This window comes from Salminus brasiliensis, chromosome 5 (genome assembly GCF_030463535.1).
Source record: "Salminus brasiliensis chromosome 5, fSalBra1.hap2, whole genome shotgun sequence".
NCBI lineage: Eukaryota > Metazoa > Chordata > Actinopteri > Characiformes > Bryconidae > Salminus > Salminus brasiliensis.
Window position 1 is genome coordinate 10,981,628 of NC_132882.1, and position 12,864 is coordinate 10,994,491.

Consider the following 12,864-nt stretch of genomic DNA (forward strand, 5'->3'; position numbering starts at 1 on the left):
ACTACTACTACACTACTATAATGACACTACTACTACTACTACTACTACTGCAACTACTACTACTACTACTACTACTACACTACTATAATGACACTACTACTACTACTACTACTGTACTACTACTGCTGCTACTACACTACTACTACTATTATTTCACTACTACTACCTCAACAACTACTACTAGTAATTCTACCACTATTACACTGCTACTACTACTACACTACTACTACTACTAATCATAGCCACAGTCCTTGAGGTTAAAGGTTTGCAGATTGACAACATTGCTACATTTTCTGTGAAGCTGAAACACTGAAAACAAAGCTCCACTAACACAGGAGGTGACAAATCTTAATGCCAACAGAAATCGTTCCAAATAGGCAGGAGAGAGAGAGAGAGAGAGAGAGAGAGAGAGAGAGAGAGAGAGAGAGAGAGAGAGAGGAACTTTTACTAGCTCTGAACTCTCCAGAGAACTGACAGGAAAATGACTTCCTCCAGCCTCTGGAGGTGGGACATTGATGATGTGTCTCTAGATATGAAACATAAACAGAAAGTGTTCTTCAGGAATGTGAGAGTGACCCGAGTTAGAAAACAGAGGCGTGAACACCCACAGCGGAGTGGGAGCGCAGACTAGGCAGGCTGTGAGTGGCTGTGACTTCTCCAGAGCAGGTCAGGAGCCTCAATTGCTTCTTTATTTTCTCTCCTTCAAACACACACACATACTCTCTCTCTCTCTCTCTCTCTCTCTCTCACACACACACACACACACACATACACACACACACACGCACAAACACTGCAGTTGTCTGAGGCATATTTGGGAGGGTTTCGAGTAAATGGTCAACTGTTGACTATGGTCTTAACTGCTGGTGTTGGTGTGGGACTACAGAACACATACATACATGTACATCAATAAAATAGAGTGTAAACCTGAGCTCTCATTGACACAGAATTGGTCATTTTAGGGGGTTTATCCATTTCAGCAGTAATTACAGCTAAAGTCACTGAAATTCTGGGGAAGTATATTGTCGCCGTCCAAAGAAAAACACATATCTCCAGAATGGTGACTTTACAGGAGGTGTAGAGTTTATTTACAGTCATTTAGAGCATTTCTATTGGTCTGTTCTTTCAGAATTATTGACACAGTGTACAGAGCAGCTACCAGGTTCAAACAAGGGAGAAAACTAAAAATGGAGATACATGGTTTTCGTTGGACCACAGCAATATAAGATGCCTGTAAATGTAACTTTATTTGCTTGTATGTATACAGTAACTGTGGGGAGCATTTACTCTTAAAACTTATCCTTATTAATATGTATATTCTTACTACTTCTACATGTATTACTACTACTACACTACATTGACAAAAGTATTGGGACACCTGCTGATTCATTGTGTCTTCCAAAGTCAAGGAATTAAAAAAGAGTTGTATATTCATACTATGTCTATAATACATGGGGCATATTTCAGACCAGTAGAGATAGGTGTTAGGGGGTGTGTAGCGCAGTCTGCTACGTCCTCACTGGTTAAATTCAGATACGGAGGCCGCATGCTGTGCTGCCCTGGGGGCGGCCATGGAGGAACTTTCAGGAGTTGCTGAAAGATCTAGTCAGTGGTTGCTGATAAGAATGGCTGAGGTAGGGTGGGGACGGGCAGTGTGTGATTGAAGGTGTAGTGTGGTGGGAGGTATGGGCTGCTTTGTGCAGATGCTGTTAGTAGAGTGGGTTTAGGGTGCAGGACTTCACTGTTGAGCCTTCCGGAGCTGCCGTGTGCTGAATTCAGCCAAACATTCAGGAAGGAAGGTGCCAATCTGATGACCCCTGTGAGGAGCTTGTGATGTAGTGGGTGATTAATGGATGGGTGAGGGGAAGGTTATGTGTATTCTTAACTGGTAGGGTTTAGGGTCTTGTCAGTCCCCAGCTGAAGTGTTGTAGATTGGGTCATAAACAGCCGCACCAACCTTGACTGTTAGGAGTAGGATCTTGCCGTTCTCATGTGTGAGCTCACTTCAAAAGCGAAATGTTTGAAGATAGGAAATGTTGCTGATCGGATCATTAACAGCCACAGCAACATAGGAAGGGAGGTGCCAACCTGATAGAGCTTGCAATGTAGTGGGTAATGGGGTGGAAGGGATTGGGCTGGGTGCGCTGGGCCCTATGTGTAACCCTAGCTGTTACGTGAAGGTATACGTGACAGTATATTCATTAAATCAACAGTTTTTACTGTTGGTTTTACACTACTGATGCTACTACTATTACCACTACTACACCATATCGAGAGAAAAAAGTATTTGGACACCTTCTCATTCATTGTTTCTTCCAAAATCATGGCAATTAAAAAAGAATTGATCCTGCTTTTGTTGAAGTAACTGTCTCTACTGTCCGGCAAGAAGGCTTTCTACTAGATTTTGGAGCACTGCTGTGAGGATTTGATTGCATGCAGTGACCAGGTCAGGATGCTGGATGAACACGACCCCACCTCATCTCCAGCTCCCCATTATTATTCCAGAGAGCACAGACCACAGGGGAGGTGGGGGCTTCATACTCCTCTGGCCTACACCTGGCATTAGGCATGGTGTCAATCGTTTCAGGTGTATCTTCTCCAGGGAGCCCTACTGGCAATACTTCTCTACAGGGACTGTGTGTGTGTGTGCATTTGCACACACGTGTGTTAGCTGAACGCGTTCATTAGAAGGGGTGTCCACAACCAGTCAGACATATGGTGTACTACTGCTACACTCTCATGACGACTACTATTACTTTGTCTTCTTAATTACTTGGTCTTGGAACATTGCTGTGAGGATTTGATTACATTCAGCCACAAGAGCATCAGTGACATCGGATGTTGGATGATTAGTTCTGGATCATAAACGGCCAAACGCCCAATACCCAAAGGTATTGGGTGAAGCTCAGTCACAGTGGGGACCACGGCACCACCCTAGAGATGGCACTTGGCCTTGGGCATGGCTTTAGTATTCAGCAATGGGTGCACCTCAAGTAGCTGGACTCAGTCATTGGAAGCAGGTCAGAGCTGCTGGTGTGAGATATGCCCAGTAGAGGACGCTTTATCACACATAGACTCTCTCTCTCTCTCTCTCTCTCTCTCTCTCTCAGTCTCTCTCTCTCTCAGTCTCACTTCTCTTCAGTCTGCTCTTCTCCTTTCTGCTCTGGTACTGGTACTATGCTGGCGTGTAAAGTTGACGCTAAATCCGCAGACTAGGCTTTTTTTGGAGTACTTGCTTGCGGAGACCAGTAGAATGGAGTAAACTGGTCTGGTGAGGGTCGCTGGAACCGTTCGGGCAGAGAGCCGCTGGCGAGGCTCGCAGAGAGGACAGGAGAACAGAAGAGAGAGAGGGACTCCAGCCTGCTGAGTCCTCCGATACATAGACGCCACTGTTCCGCGTTTTAAAGGTAAAGAGCTTTCCTCCTTGAAGCTGGAAGAGCATAAGCTGAAGTTCAGCACCTATTCTCCAGCTTCTTCAGATTTCCCGTTCCACCTTAAATGCTCCAGCAGTTACGCGCGGACGCCTGTACGGCCACTGGTCTGAACCGCTGCGCGATTTAAGGTGGACCGGGGAATTGTAAAGAGTGAGAGGCGAACTTTAGCCTGTTTGTGTCTCTTTGCTGAGAGCTGCTGCTGTAACTCTGAGACCTGTGAGAAGTCCCAGAGGTTAAGCAACGACCACTTGCAGTATTTTAACAGACTATAGGGTCTGGATAGACAGTTAAGGAGGGATCTGTGGGTGTTTAAAGCTCTGGTTTCAGCAGAGGGGCTGAATAACGGGCCATGCTGGAGGAAGGTTGGTGGGGATATAAAAAGCAGAGAAAAACGTCGACGTCCAAATTACTTCTGTGCTTCAAAGACTGGCTCAGTAAAATAGCAGCTCGAATGCCCCTATATACAGTTTTCACTGAAGTTGTCAAACTGCTGTTTATATGAATTAATTATTGCTAATAATCAATATTTCCTTTATCTACGCTTATACATGCTCAATTAACTCCATAATAAAGTTTGATATCTATTTTTAATAGATAAACTTTTGCTCTCATACTTCACTGCTTTACCTTTAGTTTTTAGGGTGTGTTTTGAAAAGGGATAGACCGGGATAGGAATTAGTTGATAGATGTTAATATTTGTTGTGTGGATGATACATATCCCCATTGGAATGATCAGTACACACACTAAAAATGTTTTTTTTTCTTTTTTAATGGGACTAGATCTACCTGGACTGTGATTACACTGGGGGCTGTGGTGGCTCAGCGGTTAGAGCTTACTGTTGGGCCCTTGAGCAAGGCCCTTCACCCTCTCCACTCCCCAAAGGCTGCCCACTGCTCCGGGCATGTGTGTTCACTGTCACTGTGTGTGCTTCACTGCACAGATGGGATAAAGCCGAAAGCCAAATTTCATCTGTCTGACACAAATCTGGTGAATATGGTTGTCTTGTCTTGTCTTGTCAAATAAGTGTGACATTGTGCACAAACCTTGTAAATCTCCAAATTTCCAAAATAGCAACTTTACAGGAGGAGGAAAACGCCATATTACCCTGTGTTCACACTAGCAGGCGACAGAACAACCAGTCATTTCCATTATTTCTGTCATTTCCTACGGGAATAAATGATTTGCAGTCACAATTTAATGACGAGTGTCAAGAGACACGGCGTCAGAGTGATAAATCATGTTCACATTTTATCATGTTGGTGAATTACGACATGGTGAAGCAACACTGTAAACGATTAGCTAGAAAAAAAGGTCTCCAGCTTCTCCTCTGATTCTGGTTTTCCCATTTTATATGATGCATCTTCGAAAATAGACATTGAATAATGTCTATTAACAAATAAACATTTGGACCTTGTACACACGCAACGCAAGCGGCCTTGAACACACCAGCAAGAGGGTAAACTTTCAATGCAGGTCAATGTAGAAATTCCAAATCAATTCCAATGTAAAATTCTAAGTCATTCTAGAGCATTTCCATTGGTCCATTCATCGTGAAAATCTGACACAATGTCGAGAACATCTGCCAGTGAAAAATTAATTAAGATATTAATTAAGATACAAAGTTTTGTGAGACAAGAATGATTTATTTGCCTAGGGTTACAGATAGGGCTGGATATAGTTTTAAAAAAATTCTCAGTACTGATACAGAATTTTCTGTGTTGATTTTTAAATTATATTAATTTAATAATACAGAAATAATAAAATCATATTATTTAAAAATAGATATTACATTTGTAAGCAAGCAAAGAAATACACATAAAAATAAAAATATATGAATATAATTCTGCAATAATCAGCCCTAGTTATGAAGGCAGAAAACTGCAAAATATAAACATTTTAGGAGCTCAATTTAAATATCTGTGTATCTAGACGTTGATTTGATGTTGGTAAACAATATTTTAACTAACAGTATTTTCTTAATGTTTACAGTTCTAACAGCATTGTGCATTACTGTGTGTAAGTGTAAGACTTATTGGAAAGGCTGTATACCTTAGTCACTTCTGAGAGCAGCAGGGTTTTTTTTAAGCAGGCAGAAATGAGGAACACACCTTTGGTCAGTTTAAAATTAGCAATAGAAACCTGTTTGATCTCCTCTTGCCTTGGTCTATGTGCACCTGAATCAATGTTTAAAAAAAAAAAAAGAATAGTCCCTTTACTCCAGTGCAAATGTGTTGATTTATTGATCCAGGCCGATCATTAGTCTGTGCCTCAAAGCTTTTACTCAGTCAGAACACGTCTACATGATAAAGGACTAATTGGTGAAACTGATGGAAATCTACACACTGGCCTTGAAGCAGGAGTATCTGTAGTTACGCTGTTTCTGCCAAATTCTTGCAGATTTTCACCAAAAATTCATATTCACCACATATTCACCACACATTCTAATATATCAAACCTAGAAATGTACGTCTAGTATATTATAGAACTTTAAACATGGCACCTTTGAAACCACCCATTTGGAGGTTGGAGCCCAGGTTGGAGCAGGGCTTTAAACAGTTAATAGTTCTCAGTGTCTTCTTCTCTCTGATTTTTAACTGTGAAGATTAGTTATTAAAAGGGATAAACCAACATGAAGACTAGAGAGTTGTCTTTGGGACAACCAAAAAAAGAAGGACATCTCTGCTGTCCTGACCAGGCTTGGGCAGCATAGCGGTAATACCGTATACCGCTGTATTCAAACATTTTTACGCTTCTCAAATTAGAACTATCTCTCAAAATTAAGATGTGTCTGATCGTCAAATTTCTGTTCTGTCTTCCTACCATGTGCATTTAAGAGAGTCACAGTTGTGGGTGTTGTGGGTGCTCATTGGTTGGTGGCGTCACACTCTAAAAACAGGTGGGGGGAAAAAACAAGCCCACCTTGTTCCAATGCTGAGTTTGACTGAAAGACAGAGCAAGCAAACCTGGAAGGGAACCAGTCTACTAAATGTGCTTGAAAACAGTTGAAAACACTCCTAAGACCATTTCCTTGCCTGTGCTGAGGTGTTTAGCCTACGCAATAATAAGCAAGTGATGAGAGAAGCATTAGGAGAGCTGTGAAGAAAACCTCCAAAGCAACAGTCAGTGAAATCCCCACCAGCCTCCACAGGACAGGAGAGAAGGTCACAACACACCGTTCAAAGACTTTCAGAGCAGAAAAATAGAGGCCAAACCAAAAGATACAAACAGTCTACAGCAAAAAAAATATATATAAAAATTTGAAATGGCCAGATTAGCGTTTGCAAAGATGAGCCTCAAAAGTTCTGGAAAGTTCTACCAGCTTTCATGGCTGGTTTTGGGAGTGAATTAGTGATCCTTTTTGTAATGGAACTTCTGATGATCGCAGCAGAATGAATTCAGAGGAATAGATCGACTCTAACTGAGCAGAGCTGCATCATGCATGAAGACAGTTACCCAAAACAAACTGCCAACACAAACAAGGACTTTAAGTGGACATGTCAATCACCAGATTCCCCAGATCGCCCCGAAACAAGCAACAAATTACAGAACAAATTACAGAACAGCTTCACAGAAGAAGAATGTAACAGTGTGGTGATGTCAGTGGTCGCAGGCATGATGCAGTTTCTGCAAACAAGGAATATGCAGCCAAATTAAGTGTTATTAACTTTTAATTAATTTCTCATTTAAATCTGCCATGAAGAACTGTATAAAATATTGGCATATTGGCAGTTGCCATCAGAAGGTCCCTCATTTCCCAGCTTTTGTGGAAGCCAGTCATTGATCATCAGAACTAGACATCTAGGTATGTTTAAAATCAAAATCTGATCATGAAAATGTGTGTATGATTAGTATTATGTGCATAGTTAAATAAATTCATAAAGACATAGAAACATTAACATAGGCTGTAGTATTGTATGAGGCAACAGATAACCTATTTACCCAAAGGACAAAGGACGTCTTTTAATTAGATTGGAATTCCAGTCACAGCTCAGATACACTGATTCTGGTTGTATTGGATTATTTGTTTTCACTCTGATGGGCCGACTGGTCTGGTTAATATTAGACTGTGGGTAAAATTAACCATTGACATTCAGAGTCCTCTAACTGTCTAACTGGCATTGGCCTGAGGACTAAAAGCTTGATTGATTGGATCAGGGAAGACACCAGGGACAAGGCACCGTTTCACTCTAGAGAAGGTTGTCTGGCCATCCCGGTCATGTCCTTCATAGCAGCAGACGGACGTTGCTGTAATCTAGTAGTGACAGTAAACACAGAGCGGTGAGTGAGGGAGGGGGAGGGAGAGGGGCAGTGCAGCCACCCAGGACATCTTTTAATCAGGGAAGAGTGTGCAGCACCTTAGAGATAAGCATAATTGCGCAGAGTTGTTTGTCTGTATGCTTGTTGTCATATAGTTTCAGGGCAAAAATGAAAAGCAGAGAAATACAGGAGCACGACCTGCACAACGAAACGGTCCTGACTTCATGAAGTGCTTTTTACAATGGTTACGTCATGTTGGTTAAAACTGAATGAGTTCAACCATTTGTTTTGGTTTCTGAGGTTCTGATTAGGTTTAAGTCTGTGATTAGGCTTAGATACATCTTATTACACACAGGTAGGAATGCAACACACGACTGTCGAAAAATCTGGCGATTTTTGAAATGAATAAACGATTATTCAGATTATGAATCACTAAATTTCCAAATGAGTAATAGTTAAATTCATCTTAGGGTTGTTTTATACATTTGCTAACAATAAAGAGTAAATAAAAATAAATAATAAATAAAAACCTATTTAAAAAAACACTGTTTTAAGAAATTTTCCTGCTAAAATAGAAGATAATAAAACTTGAATATATCTTTCTTGTCAAAATGTAAAACCAAGTGGCATATAAGAAAAATCTTAAAACTAAATCAGTTTTCCCATAATTTTTCGGATCAGAAAAAAAAGGAAAGGAAGGGAAATGTGTCAGACAGTAACTTTAGCTTTCCGTCTGAAACTATTTTGTGTTTCTGCTTCGTTTGTATTAGTGACTTTTATTTTGACATGTTCTGGCCGGAGCCACAATATCATCAATCCTCTGTCGCTGGTAATCTGCAAGCTGATTGGCTCTTACTGTTGAAGGGCGGGGCTTGCTGTGTAACTAGCAATCTGATTGGCTCTTTTTGTTGAAGGGTGGGATTTGATCTGTGACCAGCAGGCTGATTGGCTCTTTTTGTTGAAGGGTGGGACTTGATCTGTGACCAACAATCTGATTGGCTCTTTTCATTGAGGGGCAGGGCTTATATAACAGACGCCATGTTGAGCACTACGAGAACTCCCATTCATCTTTCAACCAAAAAAGGATAAAAAGGATAAAGGTGCACGTATTCGTCACTGTACAGTGTGGACTGTACAGCGAAATGTGTCCTCCGCATTTAACCCATCTGGTAGTGAACACACACTCACACACGTGTTAGGGGCAGTGAGTACACACACACACAGAGCGGTGGGCAGCCAACTCCAGCGCCCGGGGAGCAGAGAGGGTAAAGGGCCTTGCTCAAGGGCCCAACAGCGGCAGCTTGCCGAGCCCGGGAATCGAACCCACAACCCTGTTATCGATATCCCGGCGCTCTAACCGCTGAGCCACCACTGCCCCGTGACTGTGACCAGTGACTGTCTTCTCATTTCTAACATCTCTGGGTTGGCTTACTTGAAGATTTCCCACCCTCCACTGTCCATAAGTGTCCATAAGAGACTCCCACGACTCTCACAGACAGAACTCTGCTCCCCACTCACACACCAGACTGATGTCTCTGCAGATGCGTGACTGTGTTGCCTTCTGGCTCCTTAAAGCTTTTATCCACACGCTCCGTTCCCGTGACACACAGACAGCTGCTCTCTGAATGGGAGTCATTACCGTAAGAAGTATCCGAGGCAGTAAAACTGTATTCCACACTGTTATGGTTCAACTTTGGCTTGTAGTCAGGGGTCCACGTTCATCCAGGAAGTTAGTTAGCAACTAATTTGGTTGGTTGTGAATAAGTCAATTAGTTGTTGCACCACTTACATTTACATTATACATCTGGTACATTCGTATGACCGCATGTGTTTGTGTGTGTGTGGCAGATGACTGCCACCTGACTGAATGCAACCCCCAAAACAAGCCCAGGTGCAGCACAGATTGTTGTCATTTTAGTGATGACACCTTCTTACACACATGTGCGGCTTCTCGTGTGTGTGTGTGTGTGTGTGTGTGCGTGTGTCTGTGTGCACAAACCTGCTTGTGTTTGTCTGCTGTCAGTCACTCAGCTGTGTTAAAGGATACTGGGGCTTTGGTTCTGAAGAGGCACAGTGTCAGCAGAATCACGACTGAGCCGACTGGAGGACTTTCTTGACATTCTTGAAGTTGTTTTTAGTCACAGTATCAGTGAAAACCTTTAATGCCAGATACACATTCTAAAGATGTGATGTTGCAATAAGGGCACATTTTCTGAAGAAGAACCTCCTGTACTGTGCCTGCCTGTATGTGGGTGCACCTTTCCAGTCCACGCATTCATAAGTACAGAGGTTCATTGTAGTTACTGAATAATCAGTCTAAGATGAACTGAATTCTAGTAAAATCCAGTAATTTAAGGCTTTACATTTCAACTGAATGTTCTTTATGAACAATACCACCAGATTATCACCAGCATGCAGTGGTGCCCACACACAGTAGCTAATAATGCAGTTTTAGATGGGCAACGGTGTTCCTGAATATAATTATCGTAACCTGGTATCACTCCTGAAATGTAACCGTGCTACTAAGGCGGCTTGGAAGTCTGATGAGACCTGTATAGACTAGACATGCACTGCTTTGTATTTTGGTGAACTACATTTTACCATCTGTATATATACATTTTTTGATTCAGGACATAATAAAGATTTAAATAAAGACTTAAAAATAGCCTATTGCACTGATGGTTTTATTTACTTCCATATGAGGATTCATGTGATATTAACTATAAATTAATAATAATAGTTGAAATTGTACCTAAACCATTTTCTTGACATCTTAAACACCCTATGGCCTGCCTGCCCTTCTATTACCAAACAATAGCCCCATCCAGTTTCTACAGAAGTCCCTGTAGTTACTGAGTAATACACCACAGTGTGTAATAAGCCTTGCCTTGCTGTGTTAAGGGGGTTAAATAGCACTCAACTCAGCACTGATTTTGCAAATCAGATTAAAAACTTGTGATTGCACATGAGTGTCCCTTTTCTTTTCAAGCTTTGATATCGACAATAAATGAAATGTTTTCAAAAAATGAAAACAGCAAAAATGGAGAGAAGGTTTTTGTATGACAGTGGTGATAAACAGCACAGCTGTTATTACTGTGCATCTTTTGTTTGGCTGTATCTCAACTTACAGGCATCTTTAGATTTTAGCCTATTCATACTTGCTAGAGATATTTTCTGAGTGGACAGAGAAGCATCTCTGTAAGTCACTTAGGGCAAGAGCATCTGCTAGATGCTGTAAATGTAAGTGACCCTGATGAGGGCATCGGCCTCTAGGCATGGGTGGTCTTTCATATTCTGCAACAGCCATTTTAATTTTCCTAAATGGATCTGGCATATTTATTTTGTTAGGCAGACAGACAGAGTGTTAGAAGAGGGCCTCAGTGTGAAGTGAACTTGATACGTTATGGTAATTTAGCCTTGTTGCCAAAGAGCACCTTACTGAAATGGATGCTGAATGCTGCTGAGATGCAAGTCTTTCTCTTCTTTGCTGTCAGGCATGACCTACTAGACTAAACTAATAAGAATTTCAGTAGTTCTGAAAGGTTCAGTACTATTTTAGTACTGCAGTTTGGAAAACAGCCTTTAACACCATCAGAACTTAAATGATAGTCAGGTTGATTCATTTTTACCTGAGTTGAGTGAGTCTGAATTACAAAGGATGAAAAGATTTAGTTCTCAGGCAAGAAAAGTGAGTGGGCTCAATGATTTGTCATAATGTTGTTTGGTGTGGAGCACTGAGTTCTGGTATTGTGACTAGGAGACTACCAGCTATTCCTGTCTAGAGTTCTGTTTCAGGACCTTTCCAATGTTTTGTTTCTGACCTGGGAATGTCTTTACTCCTCAGAACATTTTTGTGGGCTTGGTTTGTTTTTCTGCCTTCTTGCCTGAATTGCGGAGAGCATTCTTATAGTACACTGCTGTGAACCACATTCTCTTCAAATGCTCCTCTCAGATGCTCAGTGTGTCTGTTGTTCCTTGTAGTTTTGTGGGGAAAATGAACTCTGATGGCTCTGAGCATTTTCTTTATCTCTGTCCAACATTTCAAACTCTGGAACAGCGTATCCAGAGACATCCTGTTACTACATACACCATTTAGGACAGTGCTGATTTAGTAATATGTTGCCCTATCCAATGCATCAGGTTTGTCTGGTAATGCTCACCAGTCTATAGGAATGTTATATTCAGTTATCCTCTTAAATCACCAGTTCTTCCTATAATTCATATACCACTGAGCATCCAGCCTTACAATTACTGTGAACCTTCCCTATGCATCATTCTCTCAGTGCTTTCTTGCATACTTAAACGCAGTATGGTTACTCAAGTACACTTTATGCACTTGTTGGGGTATTGGGGCAACACCTTTTGAAATTAACATCCTACTTTTGTTGGAGTAACCCGTCTACTGCTTCACCTCTACCCCATGCCTGGCATTTGGCATGGTCCCAACAGGTTCATGTTTATCTGCACCAGAGAGTCCTATTCTATTGGCAATACTTCTCTACAGGGAATAGACAAGTTGTGTCAGCAATGGGTGCATAAAGTATAAAGTATGCATTCATTAGAAGGGGTGTCCACAAACATTTGGACACATAGTGTACTTTGCATTACTAGTTTTCTGCCTTCTGCTTCATGCATTTTTAACGCTGTGAACTTTGCGAACCTTTTTTCAGTCCAGCATCAACAGCTGCTTCCTAAAATCTTGGCTCCAGCCAAGAAAGCAGCATCTTTGGTAGCATTGTCTGATGAAGGCTCCTGGTTTGTGCTCCGTTATGCAAAGCAGAACTCTATAACTCTATAACTTGGCCGGTTCATCATGTCATGGGAGAGAAGTCATTGTGCGAGATTTGTTGGAGAAAACTGGCAAGCGAAACAATAATTTGTGTGTCATTAAATGCTACCCTGCAAGCTAAGAACAGTCCAACCCCCTGCCTTTCATTTACACCATCTTCAACAGATACACTACTAGATTAATAACATGTGCTGTGTTACTGGCCTTCTGAACAAGCTCAGAAGCTCATTTATTGGTAATACTGGTTATCTTGGGAGTTAAGTATCGATAATTCTTCTTACTCTTCAGTTCTTCAGGAGGATTTGGGGAAAAGAAGAGCTCTATAGGACAGATCTGCTATCTCTGTTGTTCACAATGAGGCCTGTGTTCCCTCAGGCCAGAAA

General features: G+C 41.5%; 1 protein-coding gene across 2 annotated transcripts in view; it reads left to right on the plus strand.

Annotated features, from left to right (window-relative positions):
• The first annotated feature begins 3,137 nt into the window (after positions 1-3,137).
• The window catches only part of itgb1a (integrin, beta 1a), a 47,052-nt gene continuing 37,325 nt past the window's right edge, over positions 3,138-12,864 (plus strand). Inside the window, exon 1 of one of the 2 annotated variants that reach the window (XM_072679375.1) lies at positions 3,138-3,407. The gene's annotated coding sequence lies outside the window, so the exon portion shown is untranslated. Of the gene's footprint in view, positions 3,408-4,290; positions 4,423-12,864 lie in introns of those variants that run through there. The other variant, XM_072679376.1, reaches the window with a different exon arrangement.